This window comes from Tachypleus tridentatus, chromosome 1, assembly GCF_004210375.1.
Source record: "Tachypleus tridentatus isolate NWPU-2018 chromosome 1, ASM421037v1, whole genome shotgun sequence".
Taxonomy (NCBI): Eukaryota; Metazoa; Arthropoda; class Merostomata; order Xiphosura; family Limulidae; genus Tachypleus; species Tachypleus tridentatus.
The window spans coordinates 91,688,378-91,709,507 of NC_134825.1; the positions used below are offsets into that span (position 1 = coordinate 91,688,378).

General features: G+C 32.6%; 1 pseudogene across 1 annotated transcript in view; it reads left to right on the forward strand.

Annotated features, from left to right (window-relative positions):
* Positions 1–21,130, forward strand: part of LOC143232705 (uncharacterized) — a 169,294-nt pseudogene that overhangs the window by 120,130 nt on the left and 28,034 nt on the right. Inside the window, exon 7 of the transcript XR_013017679.1 lies at positions 18,692–18,763. The product of XR_013017679.1 is annotated as an uncharacterized LOC143232705 (transcript). The remainder of the gene's footprint in view (positions 1–18,691; positions 18,764–21,130) is intronic.

Consider the following 21,130-nt stretch of genomic DNA (forward strand, 5'->3'; position numbering starts at 1 on the left):
TTACGCATTATTTTGAACAGTTACTTATTGTGAAATAAAGATGATTAATAGAAGCAGAGATATTACTGAGGTATAAAGCTGAAAGATAATTATGGTCGAACCTGATAGATATACTGAATATGTATATAAATGTTTCTACTCTACGTCAGAGCTCCTGGCGGAGGACTGGTGTGAGTTAGGCTTGTTATACAAAAACACTATGCATCGTCAGAAGAAAATATTTATTTCTTCAAATACTTCATAGTACATTTATATTGCTTTATAAGTATGTTACCATTCCAAAGCTTCATTCATGTTTTTTTTTTGTTTGTATTTTAATTAAGGAGCCGGTCGTGACTTGTTGGTAATGTCCAGACTGTAGTTCTGAATATTATTTTCCCGTTACCTACCGAACACTTTCGGAACGTGAGTGCTTAACAACTGTGATGTTCCAAATATTCGATTACTCTAGTTCAAGAGTTCTCAGAGTTTACTATTCACTAAAAGCCTTCCCTCCGTCAATTCCATCTTGCTTGTTTGTTTTTTTAATTTCGCGCAAAGCTACACGAGGGATATCTGTGGTAGCCGTACCTAATTTAGCAGTGTAAGACTAGAGGGAAGGCAGTTAGACATCATCACCCACCGCCAACTGTTGGGCTACTTTTTTACGAACGAATAGTGGAATTCACCGTCACATTGAGAACCCACATTTCGCTCTCCTGTTTTATATTTCTAAGTCTATATCTATTGCTACTCTTTACTACATATGCGAGACTGGCGAATGGAGGTTAAGACTGATAGACGGTGTATCCCCACAGCAATGCGGTCTTAGTTCAGAAATCACCTCCAAAACCTAGGGTACATTTTATTTTCCCACATTATAGCTTGTACCATGGGATCGTTTCAGGTGACGCAGTTGATACATATATAATATACCTAGACTAAGAAATAACCAATACTAAGTACGTATAAAATTTCACCAGTAGAAAAGCAGTGTTTTAAAATAAAACATGAACACCTAAAATATCATCTTAAAATCTTTCATGTGTTTTAAAGTAATTCTTCTTCAAATATGTATAATAAAATTTAATATTGTTTTTTATTTTTTAATTCTTCACTTCATGCATAATACAGGGATTGGTGGCTTAAAGACACCGATTGTATAGTGTACAAAGCATTTTGTATCTACATGTCAGAGTCATCTAATGTTCATATATTAGTGACTGATAATTTTTGTTTCGTCCTGTACTTACATTTTTAAAAGGAACACCCAGATATTTGTAAGAAAACTAACTTCATTTGCATTAGAATTATGATGTTTTCGGCTTATGTAAAACATAGAAAACAAATACTTTTTAATACCTCCGTGACCTTTGCAATATTTTATTCAGTGTTCAACAAAATGTTTTGGTGCAATGTATCAAGCCGATTTTGCTGTATGCTAGCAAGAGGATATTAAAAAATACAAACTGGCTCTTTTGAGCAGATTTTCTGTTCCTTGAAAGAGTAACATGCGTGTTTTTTTTTCATTTTATATATGGTAAAGCCTTAGAAATCAAGGGTAAATGCCTTCAAATGTTATTTCAACCAAATATTACTGTTTAAAGTGCATTTTGCCTAATATTTCTGTTAGGAATTTTTTTCAATTCATTCCAATCGTTAGTATGAACCACGATATAATTTTTCTAGAGTACATCAAGATGTGAATAGTACCTAATTTTCTTATCGGATTGTAACCTAGTAAAATAATTTTAAAAAGTGAAGATTACTACAGAGAATTGTTTCTAGGAGGTACGAAACAGTGTTCGAATTGTGCTCTTTAGTCGTACGCAGCTCCTTGCATCAAAATGATTCAATATACTGTAATATTTTTAAATATTAAAAATGATACCGTTTGTTGAAAAAGTAATATTCTTTAAAATAAGAACATCAGTTTCAAAGTACTACGTTTAAAAATGGCATCCGTCAAACTGTCACGTACAGTTTTAGAGAAAGACGTGTTCTTGTTGAGAGGAGAGTACCTTTATTTATAATTGTATTCCATTAGAAAGAAATGTATTGAGGTAAATATCTTTCAACTTTCTTCCGCTGGACATACAACCTGCACTTTGAACCAGATTTTTCAAACATGGACTCATCCGTCCATAATACCATTTTCCGGTCATTAACAGTTCAGTCTCTTTACAATATATGGAGATGGAAGTAAAGGTTTTTATATAGCTACACATTATTGTTAAGTCTTCTTGATGCTATAGATCTGGACACTTTTCTGTTACTTGGTGCATGGTCGTTCTTTTCATGCTTGAGATCAGAGGCAGTCTTTCATCTGTCCTAAAGTCTGCATAAACAAAGATACTTAACATCATTATCATTGAACTTAATGATCTAACTCTTCCTTTCCTGTTTTCAAATTTACTAGTCTCGTTCTCACGATTAGGGTATACTTGACAGCGTTTGGGAAGCATTTTAAGTCTGTAATCAGCAGCATGTAAAGCTTTTATGCGAACTCTCTGCTCTACTGACAGTTTAGGCCATGACATGACAACAAAACATAATATGTAACGTTAAACAATGTATTTATCAAGGTTTATTTGTGGAGTGCTATTAAGTTGATTTCTTAGAGTACATACCGACACTATATGCTAGCTCGTTGTTGACTTCTTTGTATATAGTTAAAATACTGCATGGGGTACCATGACATTTTTTTCAGACCCTAAATGTGATCAGTACATTCAATCAAACAGAACCTTTATGACATGCTCTCATGTGGGAATTCTCAAAAATCGTAAGCATTCTCACTCTGGCTCATTCAGTGAAACATTATCTTAGTGTAGAAATTTATATTCTGTAATGGCATGGAAGGATTAGTACCATAAAATGGGAAAAAAATTAAAAAATATTCTCTTGTCCTAACACTTTTGCCAAAACCTTATGGTATACAAATACAATATGTTGAAAAACATTTCTCACTTGTGGCAGCTTTTTTTTTTTTTTTTTTTTTTAACAAGAAAGATGTTTTGTCACATGATACATTATTCGTCTGTGATTGGTTGGAGATGACAAGTTCTTGAAACATATTATTAGTTGTTGAGTAATGTTCAAAAGTCACTAACCTATTCCGAAAACTTCCAACGAGTTAAAACCTTTTAACATACATTGGGTTACTTTATTTTGGTAACATGCCTAGCATATGCCGAGCTCAAGATGTCAGTAAAGGACACGTTGACATATCTTATGTCAAATCTATTGCTTTTCAAGGGTAATGCATAACTCACTTCAGCATTAAAATAAGGTTAAATAACCAAGTATAAACTATTAATTTTATCAGATTTCTTTGAACAAACTTTGTTATTCATTGGGAGGCTTTATATTGTTTATATATTTTAGTTTGTTGTTGAATGCAATTCAATATATTGCAAAGGTTCTTTTTTATTTTTAATAGGCTTAATTTCATTATTTGATTTTTTTTACCTGAACCCGAAGTCATCTAACCTTACTTTTCCTGAAATATTAAATTATCGCTTTTATTTGATTATTCCACTTCGGTAGCAACAACTTTGTAGCAATAACTTGGAAACCGACAGGTTGTAACAGCCTTAACAGTATGATGCAAGGTACGCTTTTCAACTTCTTCAACAAACATAACAGTAGATTGTAACACATATGACAAAACACAACATGCAGCATAATGTCATACAAGATAACGCGTTGTTAACATACACAGAACTGTCATTTAAGAATGGTCACGAAATTACAAACATTAACGTTTTAGTGGCCTATTAGGATGATTCATACATTTTCGATTCTTATTTGAGCTTAATACAGTATAATTGTTAATTGTTTTATTTTTTTGCGAGAAATACATGAAAAACATTGTTATTTCTATTGTTACTTTATTTAACTATATAATACTGTGTATAAAATTATTTCGTGCATTAATGCATATAACTGAAATTCTTAAGCAACGTGACCTTTCTCTAGCTGTCACTTCGTTCAACTTAGCAGGTATTGTTATTTGTGCTCTTGCTGTCTTGTGCGTTATCTTACAAATTTGTGTAAATAATGTGTTTATATTATATAAATAACACCATGTAAAATGTGTATTTTTACTTGCTATGTTTTAACGTTTCTTATATATTTGCCGTTTAATGTGCCTTTAATTTTTGGGAGAACTGGATATGAACATGCTACACACGTAATCTCTGTTTTAAATCCCAAATGTGCTTTGAATGTTATTTATATAACGATATAACGTGTCTTCTGTGGTTTCTCAAAATTTCTGTTTGAGTCATTCACCTTATGCATGAAAACACTTTAAAATTGTCTTACCACATCTGAAGAGTTAAATTTAGACAGAACAACTTAAGCTTCTGTCATTAGTAATTGTACGTTTTTGAATGAATGGTTGTTGATAGCAAAAAAGAAAAAAGAGTAGTAATGAAAGTCATCATTCAGGTTATTTGTTTAGCTACTGAAACGAACCATATATAAGCGTCGTCTTAGATAACACGTGCTATTTAAAACATTTTAACTAATCGCTGCTTATTGATTTAGAAAGTAGTTGATATCATCTTTATTTATATAACAGGACGCAATGGTTTGACATAGAAAACATATGCTTCCCATAGGCCATTTGTTTATCTTTGCTTAAGAAAAGATATACTCCAAAATTACATTATGATTTAGTTCTCAAAACTTGTAATATTATGATTTTTTTTCTAAAAAGACACTACAATAGTCTAAGTACTATGCCATTTAAGCTTCAGAACTTAACATTAAAATTCAAGGTTCTGTCCTTGTGGTAGACTCACCACAGATAGCGTTTTGCCCAGCATTATGCTTAATAATAAACTAATAATTTAACTTCTTTTTAAGCTCTGTTTTATGATAGCTAAGATGGAATAGTACTTTTTGTAGTTTTGCGCAAAATCCAGCAAACGTGGTTATTTGTCTTACTCCTGTATGTACGAGGGTCAAACAAGTGAACACGGAAATGTCTTTTCAAAATTTCATATAATTATGAGAGGTAGGAAGTCACGTGCCTTCTTTGAAATGTGGGAATGCAAACAAGCATTATATTTTTGTTTTATGTTTTGGAGCGTCTATAATACACGGTTAAAGCAATTAAAGGATTATCATAATTTATAATGTTATACCTATAACTAGGGAAAAAACCATTGTTAAAGTAACACCAATTACTCTGTACCAGGACAAAAAATCAAACACTTGGTCTGAAATGTAAATGAAGTTTCGCTTCTGTATGAATTATAATAAATAACAATAAAGTTTGCATCATTGTTTCATGCTTAAAATCAATGGTCCCTCGCTGGTACAGTGGTATGTCTCCGGACTTCCAACGATAAAATCAGGGGTTCGTTTCCCTTCGGTGGGCTCAGCAGATAGCTTAATGTGGCTTTGCTATAAGAAAACACACACAGATAAAATCAATGTCCTTAAAATAAAGTCCTATGTTATTCTTGAACTTTTTAAAGTTTTGTTTTCAGGGTCCATTTGACGGAATTTTTACGCACCTCTCAAGAGGTTCTTGCATACTCAATTGATTGAAGTCAAGTGAGCACGAAAGCCACACCATTGTTGGTCTACTAGACATGTTTTTGACATCACTGCATGCAAAATGAATTGCTTTATACTTTGCTGTGAGTGAAATGCCTCTCAGTGACGTTTTACATAAGGCTGGTCTTGTGAGATCATTTCTAACCCTACGAACAGTGAAGTAACGTTAAGTTGGAGCGGCTAACATGTGATTCAGTCTAATAGTTTGTACCCTACGATTACGTAGGACTAGAATCAACAGATGGTGGTTGTCTGGCCGTATTCTGTGCATTATCAGGATGTTCGAACCATATTCTTCTAACGATATCTTAGTCACTTGGAGTCGTTTTGAAACACCTTGCTGTGATTTGCTGCCTTTCATTTATCCAATAAAATTAGTAAAATAGTGAAATATACAAATAATGTCTCAGTTTGGAATACTTTGGATTCCAATATTCATTTCAAACTGAAAACCGAGATACAATCTTGTTAACCACTTAATGACCGATAATTTCCATATAAACTCACCTGATTGATTATTAAATGCATAATTTTCATGACTATGAACTGAGAGGAGGTCATAGACATATTTTATAAAAGTAGTTTTTTCCTTGTTTTGATGATATTTTAATTCTTTTGAGAAAGCGATTAAGGAAAAAAAAATAGCAACACTGATATGTATTTAAGCTCTAATTTCCGCAATACGCACGTTTATCGTGTTCGTTAAGTTTTTTTTAGTTATTTTCTTGAACTTGGATATTCTGATAGATTCCGCTATATCTTTTTTTGTATTACAATGCGAGTTAACATTAAGTTGCCCAGTATTATTGGAAGGCGCTATGACATAAACCATGGTCAGCTGTGACGAATTATTATCTTACAAACTTTAAGCAGTGACTTACTTAAAGTATCCAAATCTTAAACCAGTCTTAAACAGTCTTTTTACCAAGTTAAAAATTTTGAGACAGGAAAATCTGACAGGGTATTGCTATAACAACTAAACTAGTCAACAAATGGTAAAACTTGTTATTGCAAATAAACATAAATACGATAAATTTTCAGCCAGGCCACAGCTTCTCATAGTGCTTGTTTGATGTTTTTTTTTCCAGTATAAACTTTTAGTTTACAGCTTCGTCATCTCGTGACCGATTTGTGATCTTATTACAGTTTTGGATTCAGGAGATCAAACCCTTTCGATTGACGTATTTGACAACGCTCAAGGTGTCATAGAATAATCTTCCCTCAAATAACTTCGTTTTGAGGGTAGGCTGGTAGAGGTCTTGATGAACAATAAAATTTGAGTTATACGATCACCCCCACTCTTAGCATTGCTGGCCCCAAAAAATTTAGCTAATGAAAAGGAAGAAAGTCTCATAGATTAATTTATTCTAATTCTGCTATAAAGAAGTACAAGTGCCGCCGCTATTGAGGATTACTTCTTGTTTTTGTTACAATAGTTTATTTTTGAATTTCTCGCAAAGCTACATGAGGGCTATCTGCGCTAGCCGCCCCTAATTTTGCAGTGTAAGACTAGGGGGAAGGCAGCTAATCATCATCACTCACCACCAACTCTTAGGCTACTCTTTTACCAACAAATAGTGAGATTAAGGATCACATTATAACGCTCCAACGACTGAAAAGGCGAGCATGTTTGGTGTGACGGGGATTCGAATCCGTGACCCTCAGATTACTAGTGCCTTAACCACCTGGTCGTAGAAACCTTTACATTTTGCTCATTATAATTTGCAGAGAATGTTTTATTCGATTAGGACTTATTGTATATATTATTCACTGGACTCGTTTGTACAGTAATGAGTTAAAATAAACATTAATGTATAAAGAGAGATAATTATACGAGTATGATAAGATTATATAAGTATTAATTATATTTTATTTATTAAATATTTATATATTTTAATAATTTAGTCTTTTTTTTAAAAACTTCTAATTACTTTAAGGTAAGAATGTGCGCTAAAGACACGTAATAGAGTAGGCTCCAGTAACTCCTCTGTAAACGTGTGGAGTGTTTGTCACAGCGACGTGTACTTGCTGAGAATAAGGTGATTTTGTATAACATTTATGATCAAACTGTTATCCGTTTATTTGATTAATTTCCAAAATGTTAATTTAAATTCATAAATATATTGTCTATTTATCGCTAAGGCACACAATCTAAGGTTAGACTTTCTGTACTTGTTTGTTTGTTATTTAGAATTTCCGCGCAATGCTACATAAAGTGTCTACCTGCATATAACCGCCTCTAGATACGACGGTTAAGCTTACCCACGGCCTCAATAGAGAGGAGCGCATTGTTCTGGTAAAGGGAAGTGAACCATGAACCTTCGGATACACGTTACCCTTGAGGCTTTGCCCAGAACGCTGTACTTCTGGCGTATCGATTCAATGGACATTATATACTAGTCATGTAAAAACTTACACTGGGTGTATGATGGTGTGCTAATTATGCTACACGTAAGGGAAATTGCACTAATTACTCTCTGTGAAAAGGGAGTTGGTCTACTTACACGTAAAGAGAGAAATGCTGGTATCTTCTTGTGGACAATTGGATTTTGTCCATGATAATTATTTTACGTTGCCGAGTTACACGATCACAGCATATAGAATTGCAAAATGTACATATCTCTGTTTAATATACGCTTTCCGTAAAAACTCTGTAAAGAATTTGTGCCACTCATTTATGTGCCTTTTTGCTTCCAAACAAATGCAATACATCAACTTGATTTATAGATGTTGCAATGGATTTACTTTTATACATTCATTTTACTATCGATCTTTATATCGCTTAAATATATATTTAGAAATGCATGTAACCTATATTTTTAAACGTGTATTGTGAAAGCCCCTCCTGTTATCTAAATTTGTAGAAGTTTCTCGAGTATAAGAATCAATAACACATGTTTTACGAAAGCACTAGTCTTTGATTATTGTTGCCAACTGAACTTTCGACAACTTCATAATTTTTTTTTAATCGACGCGCCAAGAGTTTTATATTGTTTGTTTGATACAATTAGTATACTATAAATCTTGGAAGCTATAACTGTAATAAACGTTTATCAATCGGGAATTACGGATACACGACCAGGAACGTTTATAGATTTCGAGCATTATAAACTGTTTAACTTCAGAGAATTAAGTTAAGATGTTAATTTATACAAGATCATTGGATATCTTCGTCAGTGAGAAGTCAACTTGTAAACAGCGTGAGGTCATCCAAGCATAAAACTAGCTAGCGACCCGTTAAGTATGCTAATATGAACTCGAAACTAATTCGATCATCGTGAAACGTCGATAAAATATTCGGTTCCAGACCAGATAAAATCCTCAATATTGTTTGTAAATTTTTTAAAACGTTTGTAAGCAAAGAAAATTATTTGTAATAACCATTAGTATAAATTTTATTGACGTTTTTGTATTAAAATACATTTGTATTAAGAAAAACTGTGCATCCATTTTGTTGGCACATATAAATTTGAAACAAGTAGACTTTCAATTAACTTCTAAAATAAAATTAAAATTTCAGGCTATTTGAAATCATAATACGTAACATAATAAATCGAAAACTCGTCCGGGTTAGCCCCCAGTGGTACAGCGCTTTGTTTGCGGATTCAACCTGCTAGAAACTAGGTTTTGATACCCTTAGTGTACAGAGTACAGATAGCCAATTGTGTAGCTTTGCGCTAAATTAAACAAAAAATCGTCCGGATTAAATTAACGCAAAAATTAGCTTTAACTGATTTTTTACGTAGTTCCACAATCACTTTGGTCTCCTTGCGCTTCTATATCATAATAAATACACCCTTCGACTCTTGGGACAAACTTTTCTAATGCCACATTTGCCTGATGAACTCCAGGAGGTTTTCTCTTCTTGATTAGAACTTTCAGGTTTGTCGACCTCTGCTGCTATACCACCTTTATCAGAGTTTTGCATGATTTCATCTGCTTTATCACTGGTTGTAGTTCGGTTGGCATTGGTTGTTTACCCAAATCGTTTATGATTGGTCTGTTAAGTAAGCTCGAGGAGTTTTTCTGCCCAGATTCAAGGATCTTTTGCTTCTTCATCAAAATTTGGTCATTTACTCTTTTCTTGTTTTCGCTGCTTGGTTTCTTCGGTTGGCATATGATTGGAGCTTATTCACCTTCTTCCCATGTGAGGTGTCTCTCATTTCATGTAGTTTGCCTTCATCGGTAGGGCAGCATACATTTCTAGCGATGGAAGTGCATATTGCTTGTGCTTCTAGCTATGTAAGCTGCTTCAAGAAACTGCTAGAAGCTGAAATTTTTATTATCCAAAATTCGGTTAAATTCAAGCATTTAATTACTGATGAAACCAGAACCAATGAAATACTTCTCGGCTGAATTTCTGGATTATATTTTAGTATTAAGAACTGCTGTTACTTTAATCCTTTCCATATTATGTTAATTATTATATAAACCTTTCCCGTCAGTTAAAGATTTTAGCTTTTGTTTTAAATTTTCTCTCTTGAATACGGAATGTCGGATGAAAAACTTTACAATAGAGGACTTCATCTTGATGTCTTAGGCTCCCTTGATAAAATAACAAAAATAGTACTTAGATATAGCACATTAGGATACATATAATACAGTTATTTAATTTTTAAAACTTAATCCGGAATTTACGATATTCTTGAAAAACTGCTTACTTGAGAACATTCAGAAGCAAGATGCTAAAGAATGGCATTATTTTAATCCGTAATATGCTTGAAAAGAGAACATTTTTTTTGAAAAGTCGCTTAACCTGGAAAATAAAAACGTGTATTTTTCGTACATTTCTAGTGGTGTTGTTTTGGAGACCGTAACTCTGTGTTTATATTTAATCGCGGCTATTTCGTTTCTCCATCTAAACAGATATTAATATTTAACATTGTATCGTGTAAGTTACTTTATCTCTTCCAGTGTAAGCGAAATTAGCACAATAAACTTGTAGGTAGTTCAGAAATGAAGCTTATATTGGATCAACAACTTTTTGATTCTTTCTGTTGCCGAACATTAAGATTATCTGAATTGCGAGGTTACTAACTCTTTTTCTTACGATACATGAGCGTTATACTTAAAAGAAAATTTATCTAATAGAGGAGTTTTAAGTATCCATCTAACGCAAAATATAGTTTATAATTCTGTGTATTTTTTCTTCGTCGGTTTGCACCAGAATAGATTACATACTGAGAAAGAAATATAACCCATACTTTCCAGTGCTTGTAATAAATAATTTGTATGTTTGAAGTGTGTTTTTTTCATATAGCAAAACCACATCGGGCTATCTGCTTAGCCCACCGAGGAGAATCAAACCCCTAATTTTAGCGTTGTAAATCCGTAGATTTACCGCTGTACTAGCGGGGGACATGTTTCAAGTAAAGTCAGATGTAAGTTTCAGAGCTTGCTTACAATGTTAATATTTAGAATTTGGCCCACAGAGTATAGATAGCCCATTACGTAGCTTTTCACTTAGTAAACAAACGTTTCGAAGTATAAATGAAAATGAAACTATTAGCGATGCTGGTAATTTCTTGTAAGTTTATTATATAAAAATCTGGAGCATACTATGGTTAACAAAATGAAGTTTTCAATTGTAATTTTTTGAATGAATTTAGTAGCTATAGTAAAAGTGGCTAATTCTTTATATGACTGAAACATATCGCTTTCTAATTAAAGGGAAAAAAAAAGTGAAAGCTGGATACGTCCGTAACCTGCATTATGATTTGTTTAACCTCTTGAGAATAAGTTATTACAAGTTTCACAAATAAGAAGATCCAGCTTATTTCAGCTTTTCTTTCTAATTGTATTATAAGTTAACTAATATGTTTGCTTCATTCCATTTTTCTAGTTATAAAGCGTTTTGGTCAATGTATTTATTTGAAGTCATTCTTCCGATTACTGGGAGATGGCTAACATGTATGTTTCAGTTCATGCTTTGTTTATATTGGTAGCTGACCAGTGTGTGGTTGTTTCAAATCATTCTTGTTGTTCCATATGGAAGTACATGGTGTTTGCCTTGGATCGTTTTTTTTTGTTATTATTTTAAGAAATGGCCAGTAGGTTTTTATGGTTCATTCTTCTGATTGGTTTTAGAATTAGCCAATATGTTAGCAGCAACCCTTTCCTTCTATACAGCGCCACAAGTTGTTGGTTTAGAAATAATGGAGTTTTTAAACAAGTTATCACTCCATCAGAAAAATGGTTTAAAATGTCACTAGAAGGAAGTAGAGTATTGTGCGAACACAAATATAATCACTTACTCAAATTAAACCATCACTATAAATTCCTATACGCTACCAGTCCAATGACTTTCATGGAGTTTTCTACGCTAAATAGATTACAAACATAAACTTCTTTTCATCAAGTTTTATAGATCGAAGCTAAAGGTTTTTGTATAGCTTAAAACTCCATTGAAGTACAATTCTATTATGGACTTTTATTAAAAAAAATAAAAAAGCACTAACGTGGTATCTGTCATGGTACGCATTAGCTTCTAATATTGACGTTGTTTCGGTCATAATTCTTCAAAGATGTTTCTTTATATTAGAAAAAGGAGCGAAATTCTCGTAGTTATACAATCCTTTTCTATTGCTTCATAAGTGGTTATAAACATGTTTATGCTAATTAATAATAGATTGAAATTGACTAATAACATTATTGGAACTAAAATAACTTTAGTATTTGCTAAAATCAAAGCATTTTGAAGCTTTCCTTTAATTTCTGGGAATTCGTTTTTCGCCTATTTCTCCGCAATCAGAAAGGATTTTTTAAATTCTGAAAGTTACTCTTGTCTTTTTAGACCATTTCGCGCCTATTGCACAATTTCCTTGATTATTTGTGATGTTTTTAAAAAGTGCGCACAGTAGCCGCAAGAGTAGGTTTCTCACTGACCGAGATCTTAAAAAAATTTAAGAAATTAAAATAAATATAGCTGTGATTGAGAAGAGTTCTTAAGTCTAAAAAAATCCTGAGATGATGTATAAAAATTGGTTAAAAATAGGTTAAATGAAATTGAGGCCAAAATAAATTTAAGATGAAGATAAAAAAAATCAGAAGACACAAAATAAACCTTGTATAGATTCTAATAATTTAGAGATGATAACAGAATTATAGCATAATTATAAATGTCGGAAAATTGAAACAAAATAAGCAGTTTACAAAGAAAAAAATTAATTATAACTTGTTTTATAACAAAGGCTAAAAGCATTACTGTTTGTTTGTTTTACAGCAAAGTCACATCGGGTTATATGCTCGGCCCACCGAGGGGAATCGAACCCCTGATTTTAGCGTTGTAAATCTGGAGACATACCGCTGTACTAGATGGAATTAAATGGAGTTAAAATATCAATCATAAAATGTTTTTATAAATCGGTGTGTGTGTGTGGGGGGGGAGGGTTTCAATAATTATAGGCCAGTTTCCATCTGACCTGTAACTAGAAAATATGTATACAACAAAATGTTGGTATGTGTTTTTAAAAATATTATTATAAATAAATGTCAATAGTTATTTGTTAAAATAAAATGTTCCACATCACTGTTAGAATTTTTTTCTAATGATGTAAATTTACAGTTAGATCAAAAAGGTACTTATATTATCTCTTTAAGTGGAGCTTTTAATGCATTAAACCATTAAATACTGTTTGATAAATTATACATGGTAAGTATAAGGAGGAAGTTACACAACTGGCTCACGAATTATTTGAATAACAAAATTCAGTAAGAGGAACTGGAGAAATAATAAATGTTTCAATTGCTATAAAATGTGGTGTCTCATAAGGTTCTATTTTAGACCCACTACTGTTTAAATTATATATTATTGATATTGTAGATTTAGGTTCAAGGAATAAGATATATCAGTATACAGCTTATATACCTTTAACCATAACTGATGTTAAATTAGAAGATGGTAAAGATCTTTTACTAGTTTATTTCAATAAATTAAGGAATCGATTTAATACAAACGAAATCTAAAACAACTATCACAGTTCACTCGCAAATATTACTAACAAAAGTTTCTACTACTTCATGATAAAAAATATAATAATTATAAACATTTATTTGTAGAAAATAAGCAGTATTCTAATTGTATAGTGAAAATGTTAACGTTAAAACACGTTTAAGACTAATTATATATGATAATTTTTAGGTGGTTTAAACATACATATACGATTTGCAATAAATTATGGAGGATACAGAATAGTAATAATAAAGGAATTTTACAAGTTGTTTTAACCCTACGTTAGTACCCTTGCTGAATGGAACAACATTCGTATCATGGTAAAAAAAACGCAACACGTTTTATTATTGCTAATCTAGCTATCTATGCATTTAAAATAAACATCTTGTAATTGATTCTATAAAATATTTTTTTTTATGATTTGGTAGTGTTAGTAAAGGAATAACAGAAAATATCAGTTACTGTGCTTGATATCGCTTTATTTACAAACAGAGAACAACAACAATATGCGATTATTAAAGTAAAAATATTATTATTTTTTAATCTAAACATTTTATTGTGAATTATTTTAAACTAAAAATATCATTTGTTGGCCAACATCACTAAAAATGCTTAATCTGTATTTGAAACCACTGTTTGACACTGAAAACACTGAATATAAATTTGAACGTGATCTGACTGTTTTCACGTTGATTATATTCACTCTCACTATCGTCATCAGGTTCACTATCACTGTGACAGTCAGCCACAATATATGCATGATTCTCTCGCCTTCACTGTCGCCATCCATAGAAACCTAAAATTCTCCAAAATCTTTATTGAAGTAAATATTGTTTCATATTTGGCATGTATAAGCTCTAATGCTCTCATATATGACAAATAAGAGAGAGAGACAGTTAATTCAGGAAAACTGCCTTGATTTAGTGCCGTGGGGTATTTTGCTCTCAAACCAAAGAAACCACGTGCTGCTTTTAGCTCGGATGCGGTAAATATGGGTTAACCCGATGTGTACTTTATCGGCTGTTTTAAGAAGTTACGAGGAACAGTAAAGGTCGCGGAGCTCCCATTTCTTTGTGAGATTGTTTACAAAATTTCGGGGACAGAAAAGAAACAAACCCGGGTACAAACATAGGGTTCAGGATATAGTGTTGGCGTGAGGTTTTGCTTTGACAAGGTATATAATATTATTTGTGTACGCCTGATTTTATGTCATAGTTTGTTTGTGCTTTTCTTATAGCAAAGCCCCACCGGGCTATCTGCTGAGCCCAATGAGGGGAATCGAACCCCTGATTTTAGCGTTGTAAATCCATAAACATACCGCTGTACTAGCGGGGTGCATGCCATAGTTAGTTGAGAGATTATCTATTCGCTGGGTGTATGAAAAACCTTAATGTCTGTAAATTTTAAATTATAGATTAAACAGTTGTAATCTCAACAGCTGTGATATATATTTCTCTAATTCTGAGTTTAGATCCTAAAGTTACTTTTATTTCTTAGTATTTTGTTTTCTAATTAAATAAAACATAGTTGAGCCGTTATTGATCTGAATATCAGTATATTATGATTTATATAATTTGGTATATAATTCACTTATATTAATTGGTACTTTTTTAAGTTTAAAATCTCAAATAATCTAGGTAAAATGAGAAAAAAAAGCACTGTAATGTTACCGAAAAAAATCATTATGGACTAGATGTACTTTTGCACGGTCCTTGAAAGTATTCTGTTTCACAAGTAAATAAAACATTAGAAAAGTAACAAATATTTTTGTTCTTTGCTTTTGATATTCATGTCATGCGGTGTTATAGCTATTCGAGAGCCATTTTGTTAACTGTCCCTAGCTTTGAAGTGATAGACAAGAAAAGTGTAATATGCCGTAACATTATAATGCTCCCATAGGTGAAAAGGCGGATGATGTTTGGTTAAATGGTTCGATCTAGGACCCATACATTGCGAGGAGGTAGCCCTAATCACAATGCCGTGCCAAGACTAATATTTTTGGTTAATGATTTTGACATGATTTACGAAAGCCTAACGGTTTAAAAGTTGCACCTTCTACATAAAATACATGTTTCATGTTCCTGCGGGGGGTTGATATAATGTAACGGTCAATCCCACTATTCGTTGGTATGAGAGAAGCCCAAGAGTTGGCTGTGGGTGGTGATGACTAACTGCTTTCCCTCTAGTCTCACACTGCTAAATCCCTCGGTGAACTCAGTATGATAGCCAGCTGTGGCTTTGCTAAAAACACACACACACACACACTGCTAAATTTAGGGAAGGCCAGCGCAAATAGCCCTCGTGCAGCTTTACGCGAAATTCAGAAACAAACCTTCACTAATTTCACCTTTTAAAGTTATACATATAACTGTACTACTTATCAAATAGTTTATGTAACGATATAGATGTAACTGTACTACGTATCATATAGTTTATGTAACGATATAGATATAACTGTACTAAGGTCAGGTAAATAATTAATGAGAAAAAAATATTTAAATAAATTTGATATCTGGTTATTGCTGTTACAATTAGCTTGAGTGCATCATAATAAAACGATTTTGCAGCCGCATCATGTCGTTACAGTCCATGTCGCCCACTCCTGGCATGCTTTGTCTGACGACCATGCACTTTGATAATAGCTCTGCAGCGTAATTTCCATTGCTAAAGACTCTATCGTAAGGTTGTCATGAACGAAACACGTCACACCTCCATGCAACCATTTCAAATTCCGATTGCACATTAGTCTATAGGCAATGTATGCATCGACTTGAGCAGTATGAATTTGTATAGAATAGCATGAATACCCGTTTTATTGCTCAACTGCTTGAAGCGTGCGACTGTGAAACAGATATGTCTGGGAAGCAATTAATATACTTGTGCTGCTTTATCAGTTGGAGAACTTTATTTATTATTTTGCATACTTCTACCTGAGATACGTGGACGACTTTTGTCACTGCCTTTTGTGCTTATCGTTTCTCACATGGAGCAGAACATAGCGTTCTCCTTACCACCGCTGGAATACGACTTGTTGCAGATTTCTCTGTGGATGGAGTGTGTACCCGAAGTTGATCTCTTTTTGAGAACAAGAAACATCCGCGTCTTGTATATTCTAAATCTTCATACTGAATACATTTTAATAGTATGAGTGCAGTAATATTTTGTATTGGAAATGGCCGTTACTAACTCTTTCCAAAAGATATCAATTTTTCTGTGGAATCACATTACGTACATAATGCCAAACAATAAGATTCTGATATATTTTCAAGTTACGCAGGGACTTTATTTCTACTGTGCTTGTAGAGTAACTAGTTTACTTGCGTATTCAAAATTGTATTAATATAAAGTACTCAGCATTATGTATTGTCGTTTATGTTAATCAGCATAAAATTGTATATCGTATTATTTTATAATTGTGTTGCAGTATGTAATTAAATTAATTAGAAATTGATGAATACGGAACAGAAGATGAAACTGGTGTAAAAACAACCTTTTTATTCATTGTATAGAAATTAATACAAAATATTCATTGACAATTCTTGTCATTAGTTGTTAGTATTCAACCTGAAAATAAAGTTGTTGTTTGTTTGTATTTTGTTATTGTTAGACGTTGTTGTTGTTGTTTTTAAATAAAAAGCTACTTAGTGACTTGTCTCCATTCTGTACACTGTAGTCAATCGAATCCCGGATTTTAGCGTCGTAGATTCACAAACTTACTGCTGACCTACAACGAAATGATTTTTTAGGACGGGTTGGAATGGTTTGTAATATAAATACTGCGAATATCATGAGGTAAATAAAAGCGCCAATCAATTGTTTATGAAATGTAAAATGGCCCTTTGCAATACTGCGTACCAACAATTTTAGTTTTAAAAAAATTGATGCTTTAATTGCTGCATAATAATTACTAAGGTTAGAATCAAACTACATATGTGATGGATTTTTCGTTGCGACCTACTTGTAGTATTCATTATCCGATAAGACAGTTAGATTTAGCATATATTTTACTCCAAAAAATTACATTTGTTTGTTAGTGTGGTATACTAAGTTTAGGATGAATATATTCATCCGATCGATGACGGCGATGAGTTCGCAGATCTAGTACTTCAAGGGAAAAAGTCATTGTGACAAAAATTAGCTCTCTATTTACGACTACTGGTAGAAAAAAAATGATTATTACTTTATAGAAAGAACTAACGAAATTAACTTATAAAAATAAATAATGAAATAAATTATGTTAAATGAACATTAAATGTTAACTAATAATAAAAATTATTAGAACATTTGTATGACTGTACCGACATATATTGTTGTTTATACTTGAAACGTACCATCAATATACATATATATGAATTGAAAATAAGGTTCGAGGCCCTCATACATTCTAACGGAACATTAGGTAAAATCTGTAATAGGTAAATTTGACATATTTAATTTGGTTAGCATTTCGTACTAAGCTACACGAGGGCTATCTGTGCTAGCCGTCCCTAATTTAGCAGTGTAAGACTAGAGGGAAAGCAACTAGTCATCACCACCCACCGCCAATTCTTGGGCTACTCTGTTACCAACGAATAGTGGGATTGACCGTAACATTATAACGACCCCATGGCTGAAAGGGCGAGCATGTTTGGTGTGACGGGGATTCGGACCTGTGACCCTAGCATTACGAGTCGAGTGCCTTAACCACCTGGCCATGCCGGGACAATATATTTAATAATATGCGTGTTGACATGTATATCAGCTTATGGCTGTAAGCTGACTTGTAAGCATGGTTTTAAAACATCAGTTTTTTAAACAATGATATAAAATCATAAAATAAAGATTTATTTCAGCATAATATATCATGTAACTGAGAAGTAAAATTGTTCTTTTTAAGGTAAAGATAAGGTTAGATATAAATAACTTGTCAGTATTTTGTGTGTCTTTCTGAATTTGTACCAAACCTTTTCGGAATTCCTGGTTGAGTAAAAGGTTAACACAACTAGTTATAGCATTAAAGATGTGTCTCATTCTTGTATTATGAAACACTTCACAAAAAAACGCAATGTTTAAGTACACATGTTGTGATTTTTTTTGTATAAAATATACAAATAAAAGTAACTGTTGGACATACATGTAATGTATTATCTATCATAAGTGGTGTAGAACTAATTCTAGGTTTATTCTATTTATTCCTATGTTTATCAGAATTGGAAGCGATAGAAGCTTGTAATTGGTTGAAAGCTGCAGGATTTCCACAGTATTCCCAACTCTATGAAGGTACGTTTTATGTACAGTAATATATTTATTAACCGAAAACTTATCGTAAATTGGTTTGTATTTCAAAACGCATTTTGTTGTAGCATTTATCGGAAAACTGAAGACAAAATCTTTGGAAATATATTATTCGTACGTTTGAAAATATTTCAGATTTATTAATGTGTTTTAAGAATAAAATTATATAGCCAGAATTACTTCAAAACTATGAGTAGAGGCAACAAACTAAAAAAGTGTTTGACGATGTATTCTATGTAGTGTAAACATTTACTTTCTTGCTCTGTTTTCGTTACAAACACACGTGAGTACTACTAGTCGGAGGAAGTAATGTTTGAGAGTAGTGATTATTCTTCTCGATACAATAACAAAATGTTACAAACCGGAGAAGGATAGTATTCCGATCACTGCTACGTAAGTTGTATTCCAGCTTGTCTTAAGAGTTCTGGATTGAGCGATACATCTTGTCGCAATACATATATAGTGTGATTGGAATAGTATTTCCAACATCTCTCTTGCCTTTGTCATTAAGTGAAGCGTCATATTTGATTTGTAACCATATAGTGTCCTACCTAAACCATTAGCTGAGAAAAGTCGGTACGTGTATGAACTTATAGCTGGAAAATCGATAGGGGCAGATGTTGATATCAGATATCCTCTATGTCTTCCTCGTACGTTGAACGGGTATATTTGCAAGTATTTAGTAATAACTGAACTGGTAGAGCCTAAATGCATTTCAAATTTATCTGATTTCAAACAAGTCCTTTAAATTATTATAGTATTTTCTTAATGAAAATCAGTTCAATTAATTGTACACAAACAAAAATCAGTTTTAGCTAACTTGTTTATGGGACTTGCAGTTAAAGACGTTCGTATGCTTTTGTCATGGACTTTATCACGTGTCCGGATCAACAATTCATGTGTTAAGTTTCTGATTGATGCAAGTGCACCGTACTATGATACAAACATTAGTAAAGCATGGTCAAATGAAAAACATTTGCTGGTATTTACTTTACACCACTTGGTTTATTCGAAACTAACGAACTGTTAAGAAACGTTTGTATAAAAAACTAATATTTACTGTTGAAGGCTTTGAAATACTTATTATTCTGCGATTTATTCTCCTGTGGTTTGTATTAATCCCGTGCTGCGAAATCACGCTATAAGAATCAAAAGAAAAGCACATGGATGACACGTGTCGAGATTTCGCTGTTTTTCAAGTGAGATATTAAAGAGATTTCTAGTATAAGTATAATTATCAGAGGTTTTGTTTTCAATGAACTAAATAAATATTCTCTCATTTTAAACCCTGTCTAAACCTGCTAAACATATATGCGCGGGTATAATGAAGAAAGTTATATTTAATAGAAACATTACGTTTGGGACTTTCTGCATATTTCACAGAAATATCTAATTTTTTAGGATTGTTTACTTCTTAAATTGTTTTGGAATTCGTGAATCATTTACTTCTGAGATTTTTATTAAAAAAGCTTAATTCAATCACTGCTTAACTGTGATCCCTCTTTAATCGGTTGTGATTATTCATTAGGAGGAATGCACGATATTTAAGAAACCTAATACTTTATGTTTATCACGACTGAATTTTCCCATCAGTTATTTTATGCCACTTTTTTACATGACCAACACAAAAAATGTTTCAATTTAATCAGTTACTTTCTATTTTGTACACCATAAATTGGCTTCAAGTAGTCGCAACAGAAATTTTAGTTCTTTACTGCGTGATAATTTTTTAAGTATTGAAACTATCTTTTATGACAGTTTACCGGTTTACTTGTTTGTAGTTTAAGCACAAAGCTACACAACGGGCTATTTGTGCTCTACCCACCACGAGTATCAAAACCCGGTTTCTAGCGTTGTAAGTACGCAGAAATACCTCTGTGCCACTTGGGAGCGATAGTTTACGAAGCATGATTGTTTTCAGTAATAGTTAAAAGAACAATGACTTTCTGCAGACCTATGAAGTTACAAATTTTTTAAACATCCAAATTTGAGTAGTTTTAGAAGTGTTATCTCAGGTAGTCGAATAATGCTTGAATTTTATAACACTATGTTTTGGAAATTTAGGCTCGAGTATTGCATGAGTATAATTTGCAGTTTCTCGAGGTGACCCTTAACCTTTTCTAAACCAATTACTACCATCTAAATTAAGTATCAGACAAATCTGTTTTTCGCAGCATTAGTTTTGTTTTGTTTTTCATGTAAAACCTGTACATACGTGTCTTTCTGACATTCTGATTACCTAACACCTTCATTCATAGGTTTACACTCATTAAAATTCATACACTTTCGTTGTTAAATGATCAGAATTCTAAATATAGAAGTAAGATGTGTAGATGTCTTCAAAACTTGTGT